We start from the raw sequence: 12,306 nt of genomic DNA on the forward strand, positions 1-12,306 counted from the left end.
ATTCCACCTATCAACACACAAATCTGCACAATTTCTGCAAAACCAGGCAGCCCACTAATTGTTCCATGCACAATTATCATGCCCTTTGTGTACTTTATGCCATCAGAAAATACTGTCTGAGCTAAATTAACAGCAGAAACATGTGGGTATTTTTGCTTAAAAGCAATGTCTTCATAAAGAACCTCGACAGGAACTGTTGAAATTCGAGTAACTGTTGAAATCTGAGAACAGAGGGTTCATCATATTTGGATGACTGCATAAATTGACCAACCATGAGTTGATGTTTCCTGGCCAAAGTCTTGATGATATTTTTGAAACAGTTATTGTGCCTAGCTACTTTACCTGTTTAAAAAAAAACTGTGCTTGGCGTCGAATCTCATGGTCCAGAACAAAAGAGGTGGACCAAAGAGCTGAATTGTCACTGGATAATGCTCCAGAAAGTGATGCTCTAGAAAAAGCTTTCTTTCTGGAAAAAGTACTTGGAACCAATTGTGGGGCTCAGACATTTTACTATCCAAGTATGCAACAGACTCGTTTGTATGCACAGAACATACAAGAAGCTCAACAATGTCTTTTAAGAGAAGAATGAGTTCCCAAGCAGGTTCATCCTGAGGTATAAGTTTCCCAGCAATGAATGGCATTTGCCGCAGCAAACAATAATTCTCATGTGCGTTTCCCCCAACAGTTTTTTTTTCTTGCAAAAGTAAGTGGAAGCACATGAGGGCGATTGGTCTTATCTCCCCATTTGAATGGGAATTCCTGAATCAGCTTATTAAGTTGATCAAAGGTGAAATATTTCAAAGCAGCCAGCTAACCCAACTGGAATTATACCCTCTAGGACAGGGGTGGCCGACCAGTCAGAGACCGAGAGCCACATTTCTTACTGTGTTACCGCAAAGAGCCACATCATACACATGGGCACACATGAACATCACCCATCCCTTCCTCTTACACACACACACACACACACACACACACACACACCTCTGCTCAGCCAGATTTATTGTAAATGTCACACACCAACATAATGACAGACCACAGGACAGTCATTTTCAACAATGAACATTGTGTGCACTGTCTCACACACACAAACTCTGTTTAACCAAGTCCACAAACAAAAATATAATAATTTACAATAGCGTTTTTCTTTTACTCCGCATGTTACTTAGTGGGACTTTTGGCATCCCTGCCTTAAACAATCCTTCAAATCTGCCTCAGATTCCGTTGTTGCCACTCGAAACAATTCTTTCACGTGTGTGTCAGTCAGAACAGATCGATGCTTTGATTTCACGTGTTTCATGGTAGAAAACACAGACTTTGTGTGGGTTTTTTATGTGCGTGTTCACTTCGCTTGAGTTTAATACGGTATTTTCGTCAAATGCGCATGCGCGTGAGATGAATATACCGCAGGGGGCAATTAATTTTTTACAAGGGGCCACATGAGAAACCTGAATTGTGTCAGAGGGCCACACCAATGATAATATTTTAGAGCTGCACCGAAATGAAAATTCAATTCAAAAGGCAATGAAATCCATAATTTTGTTGTGTTATGCCTTTTGCCTCGGCACCATCACTGGAAAACTTTCCTGCCTTTTCACAAACGTCCTCTACAGACGGAGTGCGCATGCTCGGATTGACTTTACTTTTCTGCGCCACGTTCTTCTCATATTTAGAAGGCAATCGGAATGTTTGGATTTCAGGTGATAAATTAAACCGGATGTGGAGAAACTCTTTGCAGATACACCCCTCTTGAAATTTCAGCATTGCATGTTTTGCACATCGCTCTCCGCACACCACAGACATGTTGCTCTTATCCAGATAACCGTGTGCTGCTGCGCTTTTTTATTGCGTCATTACAATTGTGTTTCGTCTGATATACTGCAAAGTTTCCCAGTAGGGGCAAGCTCATTTAAGTCTTAAAATACCGTATTGAACTCAAGTGAAGCGAACACGCACATTAAAAAAACAAACAAACACAAACTTCGATATGAACGTAAGAGCCGCATGAAACCAGCCAAAGAGCCGCATGCGCCGAATCTGGGGGAAAACCTGCAGTGACTTTAAAACCCATTAGTCTTCAGCGCCGCACCCACGTGACCGATATCCCAGTGTTCTCAGGTGTTAATGATTATCAATATATTAAATAAAAATGGAGAAGAGTAACATGACTCACTATACATCGTTCTAAAGCTCTAAGTCTCAAGCAGCAATTTCAGATCACTGTTTTTCAACGGAAAACGTATAACGAATGTATTTGCTGAATGTGTGTGAGCAGTACACAACAACAACATGCATAAAAAATGCACTACTTACATTATTATTGTAATAACGAGTCACAAACACATCCACTGCTGCTAATCCCGGATTATTAGGAAAGATGAGGCTCCACTGAACAACATTCTGTAAGCATTTCTGCTCCAAACAAACAATAGTGTTGTAATTTAGATGGTTATTCTTTTGTTTACAATGAACTTCGGATAGTGTATTGTCTGTATATGTTTCCGAATAACTTTCGCATAAAAAACGACATCTTGCTGGTAAAAAAAATCTATGGCTGGTAGAATATAGTGTTACAAAACAAATGACTACACACAAAAAAACAACAACAACAACAAAAAAAAGAGGCAGAATCTTGGGTCTTGAGTCTCCTCTCTATAGGCAGGTGTCTGTTCTGCATCAAGTTCATTTCAAACCTTTTATTTCCAGCCAGTAGCATTATAAAAACAAAAATGATTGTTGAAAATATAGCCAATAAGTGCAGGATTCTAATGATATATGGGAGGAAAGAATAAAAAAAAAGTAGTCAAAAAAGTAGTTTTATCTGAGATTTGCACAAAACAGAGATGTGGAAAATATTCTTGGGGCGGAGCAACAACAGAGACTTGGATCTGCATGGAGATGTGATTTTACATCTGTAAATTGCAATAAATCTCCCTTTATAGTTTAGTTTTTTTGCTTGTGTGTCTGTGTGTGTGTGTGTGTGTGTGTGCATGTGTGTGTGTGTGTGTGTGTGTGTGTGTGTATTGTTGAGATTGGAATGGCCGCACATCAATATAAATGGTCATGACTGTAAAACAAGAGCTTGTCTGTTACCTGGCCATCAATATGAATGCCAAATCAACATCAATATCATCAAACATGTTTAACAAAAGCCTTTAATGGTCAGCCATTCATTAATATGCAGACTGTATGAATAGAGTATAAATGATCACCTGAGTTTAGCAGGTGTCTCTCAAACAGGGGGAGGAGAAAAGGATCAGACACAGTCTCAGATAAATGTTTGTAGGAATCTAATTTTTCATGATATCTTCATTCAATTTGAAATATAAACTCATGAGACATGTGGCTTTTAACCCAGTAATTTTCTGGATTGCTCCAGGACTGATTTAATGTATTTATATATAAAAGAAAAAAAATTCACAGTACTTCATCATCTATAACTTTCTATAACTATTATCTTTTTGAGAAATATCAACTTTGAATAATGGACAGTAAAGCTCAAAGTGTCTTCTTTTTATTGATATTTAACATTTAAAGTTAGGTAGGGGATTTTCAGCTAACAGGTTATGTAGAATTGCCATTTCTAAATTCTCTCTGTAATATTTTGCACACTTGAATGCAGTGGCTAAAGGACCATCTTTTGAGGTGGCTTTTAGCAGAGGATTGGATGTTGACAGTGAACTGATGAGCTCTTTTATTACAAGCTGATTTACAGAAAGATTATGTTTCTGAAAGGTATCAAGAACTTGAGTTGATAAGGATACAGATGCAGAACGGATCATGTACTGCAAACCTGTGATAAGTTCATCAATAGCACCACTAGGAACATAAAAATCATTTTCACGTTTTAGCAAAATAGATGCAAGTTTTAGCTCTACAGTCTTGGACAAATCTTTTCATGTTGTGACAATATCCTCACTATCCGAAACCTCGACATTTTCCTCTTCAGCTGGCAATGCATCATCTTTATCAAATTCAGAGAAAATTTTAGTCCCACTTTAACAACCCCTGGTTTGAAGTCCCGAAGAGAGTAAAGATAGTGCTTCCTATTTTTATGGGACTTAAATGTGCTGTATACATTTGTCTGAAAAGAACAGTGCTCAAACCTACAAGGAACCGTTTCATTGTGTTTAAGGTGGTTATTGATGTGACTAAAATGATCTCGTTCTGATGCTACATCGCTGCAAGAACACACATGACAACTATATGTGGCTGAACCTGGCGGTAATTCAGCGTCCTCCTTAGCGTGGTAACGATTAAGATGACTATGTAGCGCATTCCACGATTTAAATCTACAGGGACAATCTAAAAAATAGTAACTAGTTACAGTTACTCGTTACTTCATTCAAAAAGTAACTTAGTTACTTTGTTGATTATTTTCACCAAAAAGTAATGCGTTACTGTTAAAAGTAACTTTTTAGTTACTTTTTTAAAGAACGTTCTTTAATGTTCACATTAATGCCCTTTTATGCGTTATGGTCTATACAAACACAAAACTGACTAAAACACAAAGTAATTTTTAAACACTATTTTATTAAAGTCAGAGCAGCACAAACTGAATATATCACAAGCATTTCTGAAATAAAGAACAAAACAAGCTGAATAATATATTCACAATCAAACACTAAAGTGGCTTCTGCTGTTGTGTTGAGCTCTTAAACATGTTCCTTTCACAGCTGAAGTATGAAAACTATCAACAATGTAGAACAGAACACCGGGTTAGCGCATAGCTTCTAGCTTCTAGCATGGGTTTCTGGAGGAGCTTCTACAGATTGGAGTTGCTGTTTATCGCAGTAGATACGAGCTTCGAACCAGAAAGACACAGCTTACATTTGACTTAAAAGTTTTTGTCTTTATACTCAACTAAAGTGAAATAATGATCATATTTCCACTTTGAGAAACTCGTCTTGCTCTCGCCTCGACTCGCCATTACTGCCGCACAGACCTGAATAAACAGAGACACGCCCACAGTGCGTCTTCTTCCTGTTTACAGAGGGTAATCCACCAATCCTACAATGCATCCTGCTGTAAGCAGGTTAGACTTCAGCCGAAATTCATTCATTCAAAAAAAGTAACGGGTAACGCACCATACGGTAACAGTAACGAAGTTACTTTATTTAAAAAAGTAACGCGTTACAGTATTAGTTACTGTCAAAAGTAACATGCGTTACTGGTAACGAGTTACTGCCCAACACTGATGGTAATGAATTATAAATGTGTCGCATGTGTAGCAGTATGGTCTGTCATCTAGTCAGCTGAGGCTGATTATGCTCATTTACCTCTCTATAAAATCGTTTCGGTTTGTGTTGTGGGGGCGTTTGCTCTTTGTCCACGAGCGAGCCGCCGTACTTCCGGGTTTACGTGCGGATAGTGGCAAGGGTGGACTAAGGAGCTTTGTGGGGAAGCCGCTAATTGTTGGTCAGGAAGACGTGTCTATTAAACGTCTGCATCCGTGCCTCGTGAGTCGCCGTACAGGTGCGTGTCAATGTGCAAGGGACGTTACAGTGGGCTGCTGTAGTGGGCTTCCGCTTGCTGTGTGGTTTTCCTGCGCTATGTGCATCGTTTACACCGCTTTGATGTTGGCTTAATCTTATTGGGTTGAGGTTTTCCTACTGGAATGGGAATCCATTTCTTTTGGTTTCTATTTTTTTATTCGTTTGAATTTGTGGTATAATGTCTTTTTGTTTTCTTATGAATCAAGTGCAGTTATTTTCTAATTTCTTTTGTGATCTGTGAAGTGCCTCTCCTCTGTTCATGCGCCTCTGTAAGGATTTTTACTGGTTTTCTGCCTATTTCAGCCTGCTTCTAATCTGGTAGCTGGGGTGACCGGACGCGGCTCCCTAAGTAACGAGCAGTTTTTGGGCAGTTGACTGTGTCGAGAGCCAGGCTGTTGTAATGCGATGCTGGTTTTAAGTTATGTGTTTTAAATTACTTTTCTGTCTTTTCTTTTGCCTTCAGGAGTGGGGTGGCCAGTGGCAGCAGATTAGCATCTTGTGGTGGTGGGTTCCTTACCTGATTGCAGTGCAGTGTTCACAGTGAGGTGTGGTGTGCTGTGGTGCGTGTGTGCACGTGTGAGTGTGCTCTCTGCTTAGGACATCAGGCCTTCTCCCACCCTGAAGTGTTTGTCTTTTTTTCTGTTTTTACTATTTGATGTAGTGGATAAAATTTGAATTCATTTTAAATAAAGTTTTTGTTATTCACTCAACTCTGGTCTGATACCTGACCCAGTCGTGACGAACCTGTGTGCCGTAAGGTTGAGGGCAGTCCCGGAAATAGCCCCGTACTCGGTACAAATTATTAGCGTAGTCGGTACAAATTATTAGTTGGCACCGCCACACATGCTTTTCTTCAGAAACGCGTTCTGGAATTAAATGTCTAAAATAAACCAAAAAACACAATCGATTACTAAACAGACGGATAAATTAAAGTAATTAAACTCTGCAGACACAAACATCACATTTTCCTGAAATTATTGATCAGGATGGTAAAGAATAATATGAGATATTAATACCTGCTAAATTCTGCTTTTTGTTTCTCCTAAACGGGCTTCGCACAATTCTTCAGATCCATTGCTCCGCCTTCCCGTGAGCAGCTACGCCAGCAGCAAAGGTCCAGTCTAAAGTGGTTTTGCGTTTTACTCAACAATGTTAACCAATCAAACATTTGTTAAGAAAGGCCGACAACTGCTAGATTTCAGTTTCAATAACACAGTAAACTTACGTTAATGCAGTTACTTGCATTCTGTGTGTACTGTTAACAAGGAGTTTAATAAAACAAAAGTAACACAAGTGATTTTTTTTGAGTGTACCAGCAGGTTTTGGAGGTCAGAGGAATCTAGAAAGCCGAATGAAAAGCAGGCTGCAGACAACCAGAAGTGTCTAAATATCTGATTAGAAGGTCCTTATTGATCAGGCATGACATAAATGTATATATCTTAATGATGTTGCATGAACCTTCTGGTAACTGGGATGTTGGTACAACATTGTAGATCATCTACTATTTCCAGACATTGCTGTAAGACAGTGCCACCTTCTGGTGAAGATTTATGTTCAACCCTCTAACTATAATAACCAGATTCAGTTTTCTTTTTTATCCTGGAATTACTGGCGACAATGAATATTGTTCCAAAGCAGCTTTACACAGATAATGTGCTGATAAAAAAATTATATGTTCTTTATAAGTGTAAGTTTGTCCCTGATAAACAAGCCGTAGACATACCTACAGTATACATACCTCAGAACACTTGGACTTCCCAAGGATCCCGCGTTCCCCGATGTTTCCCGTATTCCTTGCTACCCTTAAGCTTCCTTTCTCTGATACTTCTTTGTTTGCTCTGTTAAGATCAATAAACTTCACCTTGCTTTACTCCTGGTTTCCAATGCCTGGTATTCCGGGACAGAAAATCGGACCGAGAACTGATCTCCATGGATCCCCAACCAACTCTGGTTGTGGATCCGATCAAGGAACTTGTCACTGCTTTCCAGGAAGAATTTGGTCCGATCCCGGCTCTTGCTCGCATGGCAGCATTGTCCGCCTCTGGCAGCTCAATGGCTCTTCCGGCTTCATACTCCGGAGAAGCGTCCAAGTGCAGCGGCTTACTTCTGCAAGTCAATCTCTACGTAGAAATGCAGCCGACCAAATTCCCCACTGTTCACTCCAAGGTCGCGTTTCTCATCTCGCTGCTACACGGGAAGGCTCTATCATGGGCGAGAACAATATGGAGTCATGTCAAGTTTATTTCTATAGCGCTTTTCACAACAGACATTGTCTCAAAGCAGCTTTACAGAATTTACCCATCTACTGCACACATTTTGCTGGTCCATGATACAAATAATTCAACATAATTTCTTGGTTCATTTTAGGATATTTTATTGCTAAAAAAAAATCTTTTTTTTTTTTTTCGAACACCCCACCAAAAAATTGTTTTCATTGTCGAGGGGCAACGATGTGCAACAATGGTACAGAATCACAGAGAAAACTGTGCATTCACAGATCAAAAAACAAAACTCAAGAGACTTTTACACATTTACAAAATCCTTTAAAAATGTAACAAAATCATTCAGCACAAAAGTTAAAAGCACTTTAAACATATTTACATATTGGATTTGATCCAGGTGTGTGTTTGTATCATGTAGTCTGTTGTGTTATTTTATGTACTTCGTTCTGTGTGAAATTTCAAAAAACAGTTCTCTGCTGTGAAACAGAGGTGTAAAATACACCTTTTATACGTCACTTTGGGTGTTCCTGTACACCCCGGGAACTATGCACCTTCTTTTCTTGTCACACATTATTGGCCAATGTAAGGTATTGTCCAAGCGGCAGGCTGGTTAGGAATGGAAGCCATGGGCCTTTGCCCCTGCTTCCTCCCATCATTTTATGATTTGCACAGACTATGTGGTTTTCGGGACTTGAAGGCATTCAGCGAATCCAACAAGTCAACACCTCCCATGTGCTGATTGTAAGTGTATACTGCTGCAGGGCATGGGACCTCGATCTTTCTCTTTTAGCCTCTGTCCCATCTTTTGACATGAGATATAGGGTAAGCGCCAACCAGTAGTCAAAGAACAATGAAATTAAAATATTTTGATATTGGTTCTGCTAGGTGCAGTACTACATTCCCACTTGCCCAGTATAAATCTCAAAATTGTGTGGAATGCCTTCCTCCAAGAATTTGTAACCCCATTTTCTTGGTTTACTGGGGAGGTGTTGCTTGAATCTGCTCCTGCCCTTCAATGGTACTATTTGTTCATCCACACTTAATGTCTCACACATAGGCAGTTCTTTAAACTTGGTAAGGATGTGATTTATGAAAGGCCATTGTAGTCAGCCATTCTTGCGGGCTGTAAACTGTTGTTGCTGCAATGGAAAAATCTATTGATTACCTCCCACCACGCAAGAGGCATCACATCAGCAACACATGAAATGTGTTAAAAAATACATAAGGGTTTATACTGTGCATAAATACAGTCATTTGTGATGTCATAATATGTGATGACATCAAAACACATTGTCAGCAAAAACATCCTTTGAAACTACCCCCTATTGCATAACGTTGCCCTGAGGCAACAAAAACAAAAATGTTATTTTGCATTTTTAGAAATTACATTTTTGTTTTTGTTGATATTGGCATAGAGAAGCCTTAATTCATGTTACAGTTCATTTTAATTTAAATAAGATTACCAAAGTAAATAATCTTACCTTGTCCTCACACCATGTGCTCCTGTGACCATGTGTCAGAAAAGGAAGTCCTGCCTTTAAATAATGATGGATACTGACTCCCAGACCTTATTGGATTGTTCTTTGATACTTTTCTACTATTCTAATTGATTGCAAAATATAAAAAAAAAACATCCACTAGATTTAGGGCTTAAGAAAATAGTTTGTTGCCCGAGGGCAACGCTGTGCAGTAGAGGGTTAAGAGTTATAGAGTTACAGGCTAGTTTCCTTGGCCTCAACACAAATCGAAAGTCCAGAGACCCACAAGGAAGTGGAGGTCCCCCCCTTCCTGGATGTGTTCAGCAAGCAGGCTGTCACTCGCCTACCCCCTCATCGCCCATGGGAAAGCGCTATCGACCTGATGCCAGGTGCCAACCTGCCAAAGGGTCGAATCTACCCGGTATCTATCCCAGAGTGCGCAACAATGGAGGTCTACATTCAGGAAGCCTTACAACAGGGCTTCATCACCCCATCCTCTTCTCTAGCGACTTCCGGCTTCTTCTTTGTGGAAAAAAGGATGGAGGGGTCTCCGGCCGTGTATCGACTATCGTAATCTCAACTCCCAAATTGCACAACTCCAAAGATCTCCATGGAGTCTGAGTGTTTACCAAGCTAGACCTCCATAGCGCTTACAGTCTGGTGCGCATACATAAGGGCGATGAGTAGAGAACTGCATTCATCGCCCGCTCTGAGCACTATAAATACCGAGTCATGGCGTTCGGGCTCTCCATTTCTCCAGCAGTGTTCCAGTTATTCATGAACGAGGTGTTTAGACAGTTCCTCCATCAGGTTTGTCATCGTGTACATCAACGACATTCTTGTATACTCCCGGAGTCTAGCCGAACATCGGGGTCATGTCACCCAAGTCATGGAACAATTAAGGGAACACCACCTCTACCCACCTTTCCTACGACACCCGCATCCCCAGTTCCCATTAATACTGGAGGTGGATGCCTCATCCACAGGCGTTGAAGCAGCCCTATCCCAACATACGGGTAACCCTCCATGCCTACAACCCTGCACCTTCTTCTCCAAGAAACTCTCATCTGCAAAACAAAACTATGACATTGGAAATCAAGAACTTCTGGCCATCAAAGTGGCTCTGGAAGAGTGGCGGCACTGGCTGTAGGGGGCGACACAACCGTTTACCGTGATCACCAATCACAAGAACCTCCAATACCTTCGGGAAGCAAAACGCTCAAACCCCCATCAGGCCCAATGAGCATTGTTCTTTACACGCTCCCACTATACTATTACCTATTGTCCAGGCTCCAAGAATTGTAAAGCAGATGCCCTTTAAAGGATCCACGGCCCGACGACCCCACGGACCCAGAACCATCCACCTGACCTCATCCTCAGTCTTGTCGTGTGGAATACTGATGGGGTATTCTCCCTGAGGGGAGAACATTTGGCCTAAGTACCTGCCGTTAACCCCTGTTAAGATCAGTCCATGATGCTCCGGGGTTGATCAGGGACGATCAGAGATGTGGCAAGGTCTCTGGAGCTTGGACACTACCTCTATCCTACTGCCACCAGGATCAGAAGAATCAACTAGTTTTTCTGCATCCTGTAACAACATCGTATTTCTTATTTTAGCAATATTTCTAAGATGAAAGAAGGCAATCCTGGTTTAGTTTGAAATTATTCCAAACTTTCCTATGGAAGCTTGTTTCCGGCAAATAAAAATCTTTGCATAATTCAGACTTTTTTTTTTTGTGATTCTGACATTATTTCTTGTAAACACCAATATTTCTGGTGCACCCAGTGGTCTCCTCCAGAACTGATTGTTAGACAGATTTCGCTCCAGGATTTAAAGGCGAAGTTTAATACCATGTCATTCTATTGATTGTAGACTTAATTTTTTTTTTTCATTTCAATGTGTAAAGATTTCTGGCAGTATAGAGTGGTTGACGCTGCCTGATTGGCTAAAAAAAAAGTCGGAATTGCGAGAAAAAAAGTCGGAATTTGGCAAAAAAAAATTTGTGTGGAGAAAACAGATTTCCATATGAATCTTCTCCTCGCCCCGTGCTGTTTTCTCCACGTTCCTCCCTTTTTTTTTAATTCTGCAGCATCTTCTGTTTTCCTGTCCAGAGCGCTCCAGAGTTTAGCAGGTGGTGCATCAGTAATAATGGTCTCAATCTCAATCTCAATCTGTCCATATTTGCCTCTTTCAAACCAACCACCTGCATGTCCATAAACCTTCTCCTTGGCCTTCCTGTTCTTCTACTGTCTCACTTTTAAACACTTTGCCACAGAGGAAACACAGGCTGGTGAGGAAAAGTGTGTTTATAGCTGCTATATATCATTCAGACACTTTGGGGGAAACAGTTACAGAAAAAGAATCAATAATCTGGCTGGTAAGAGGAACAGCAACAACATCTACTGTAAATGAAATGTTGCTAGAGAAAGAGAGGACATTTTGAGCTTTATGCTGAGTGTGTGTGTAAATTCCTCCCTGAATGTTTAACACACACACAAACACACACATAGTGCATGAGTCGTGAATGTGACGTATACGAAAAGAGGAAGGAGAAAGAAATGGAGAGTTCGGGTTGATGCAGTGTTTCATCACAAACTTTCCAACTTCTCCCAACTCTCTGAACTGTAGAACACTCACTCGACCCACTTCCTCATTTCTGAGATGCTGCACTTCTTCATTTTTCCTTTTTTTTATCATTTCATCTTCATCTACAAAACAAACCACAATATAATCTTCAGCAACCACAGACCTAAAAAAAACATCCTGTTTTATTACTCTTCTGTAATTTCCTATATTTATTTTATCATCACTTTCACCATCGAGGAAAGTAATGAAGTGGTGGAATTCCAAGGGCGAGATGTTACATTTTAGCTCCATCACAATAAAACAGAAATGTAAATCTGCTGATGTTCCACATGAACAATGAGAAAATCTTAATTTAACAAATTACATTTTGTGAGGACACACAACTACCATGGATTCTTCCCTCTGAGTTCATCTGTGATTGAACTCATATCCAGCTTAATTTATACACAAACATCTGTCAGTGGTTCCATAAGTTCTTCACCATCTTTCTAACAAAGTTTACATACACAAAGGCTGAAAATATA

This window comes from Silurus meridionalis, chromosome 1, assembly GCF_014805685.1.
Source record: "Silurus meridionalis isolate SWU-2019-XX chromosome 1, ASM1480568v1, whole genome shotgun sequence".
NCBI classification, from domain to species: Eukaryota; Metazoa; Chordata; class Actinopteri; order Siluriformes; family Siluridae; genus Silurus; species Silurus meridionalis.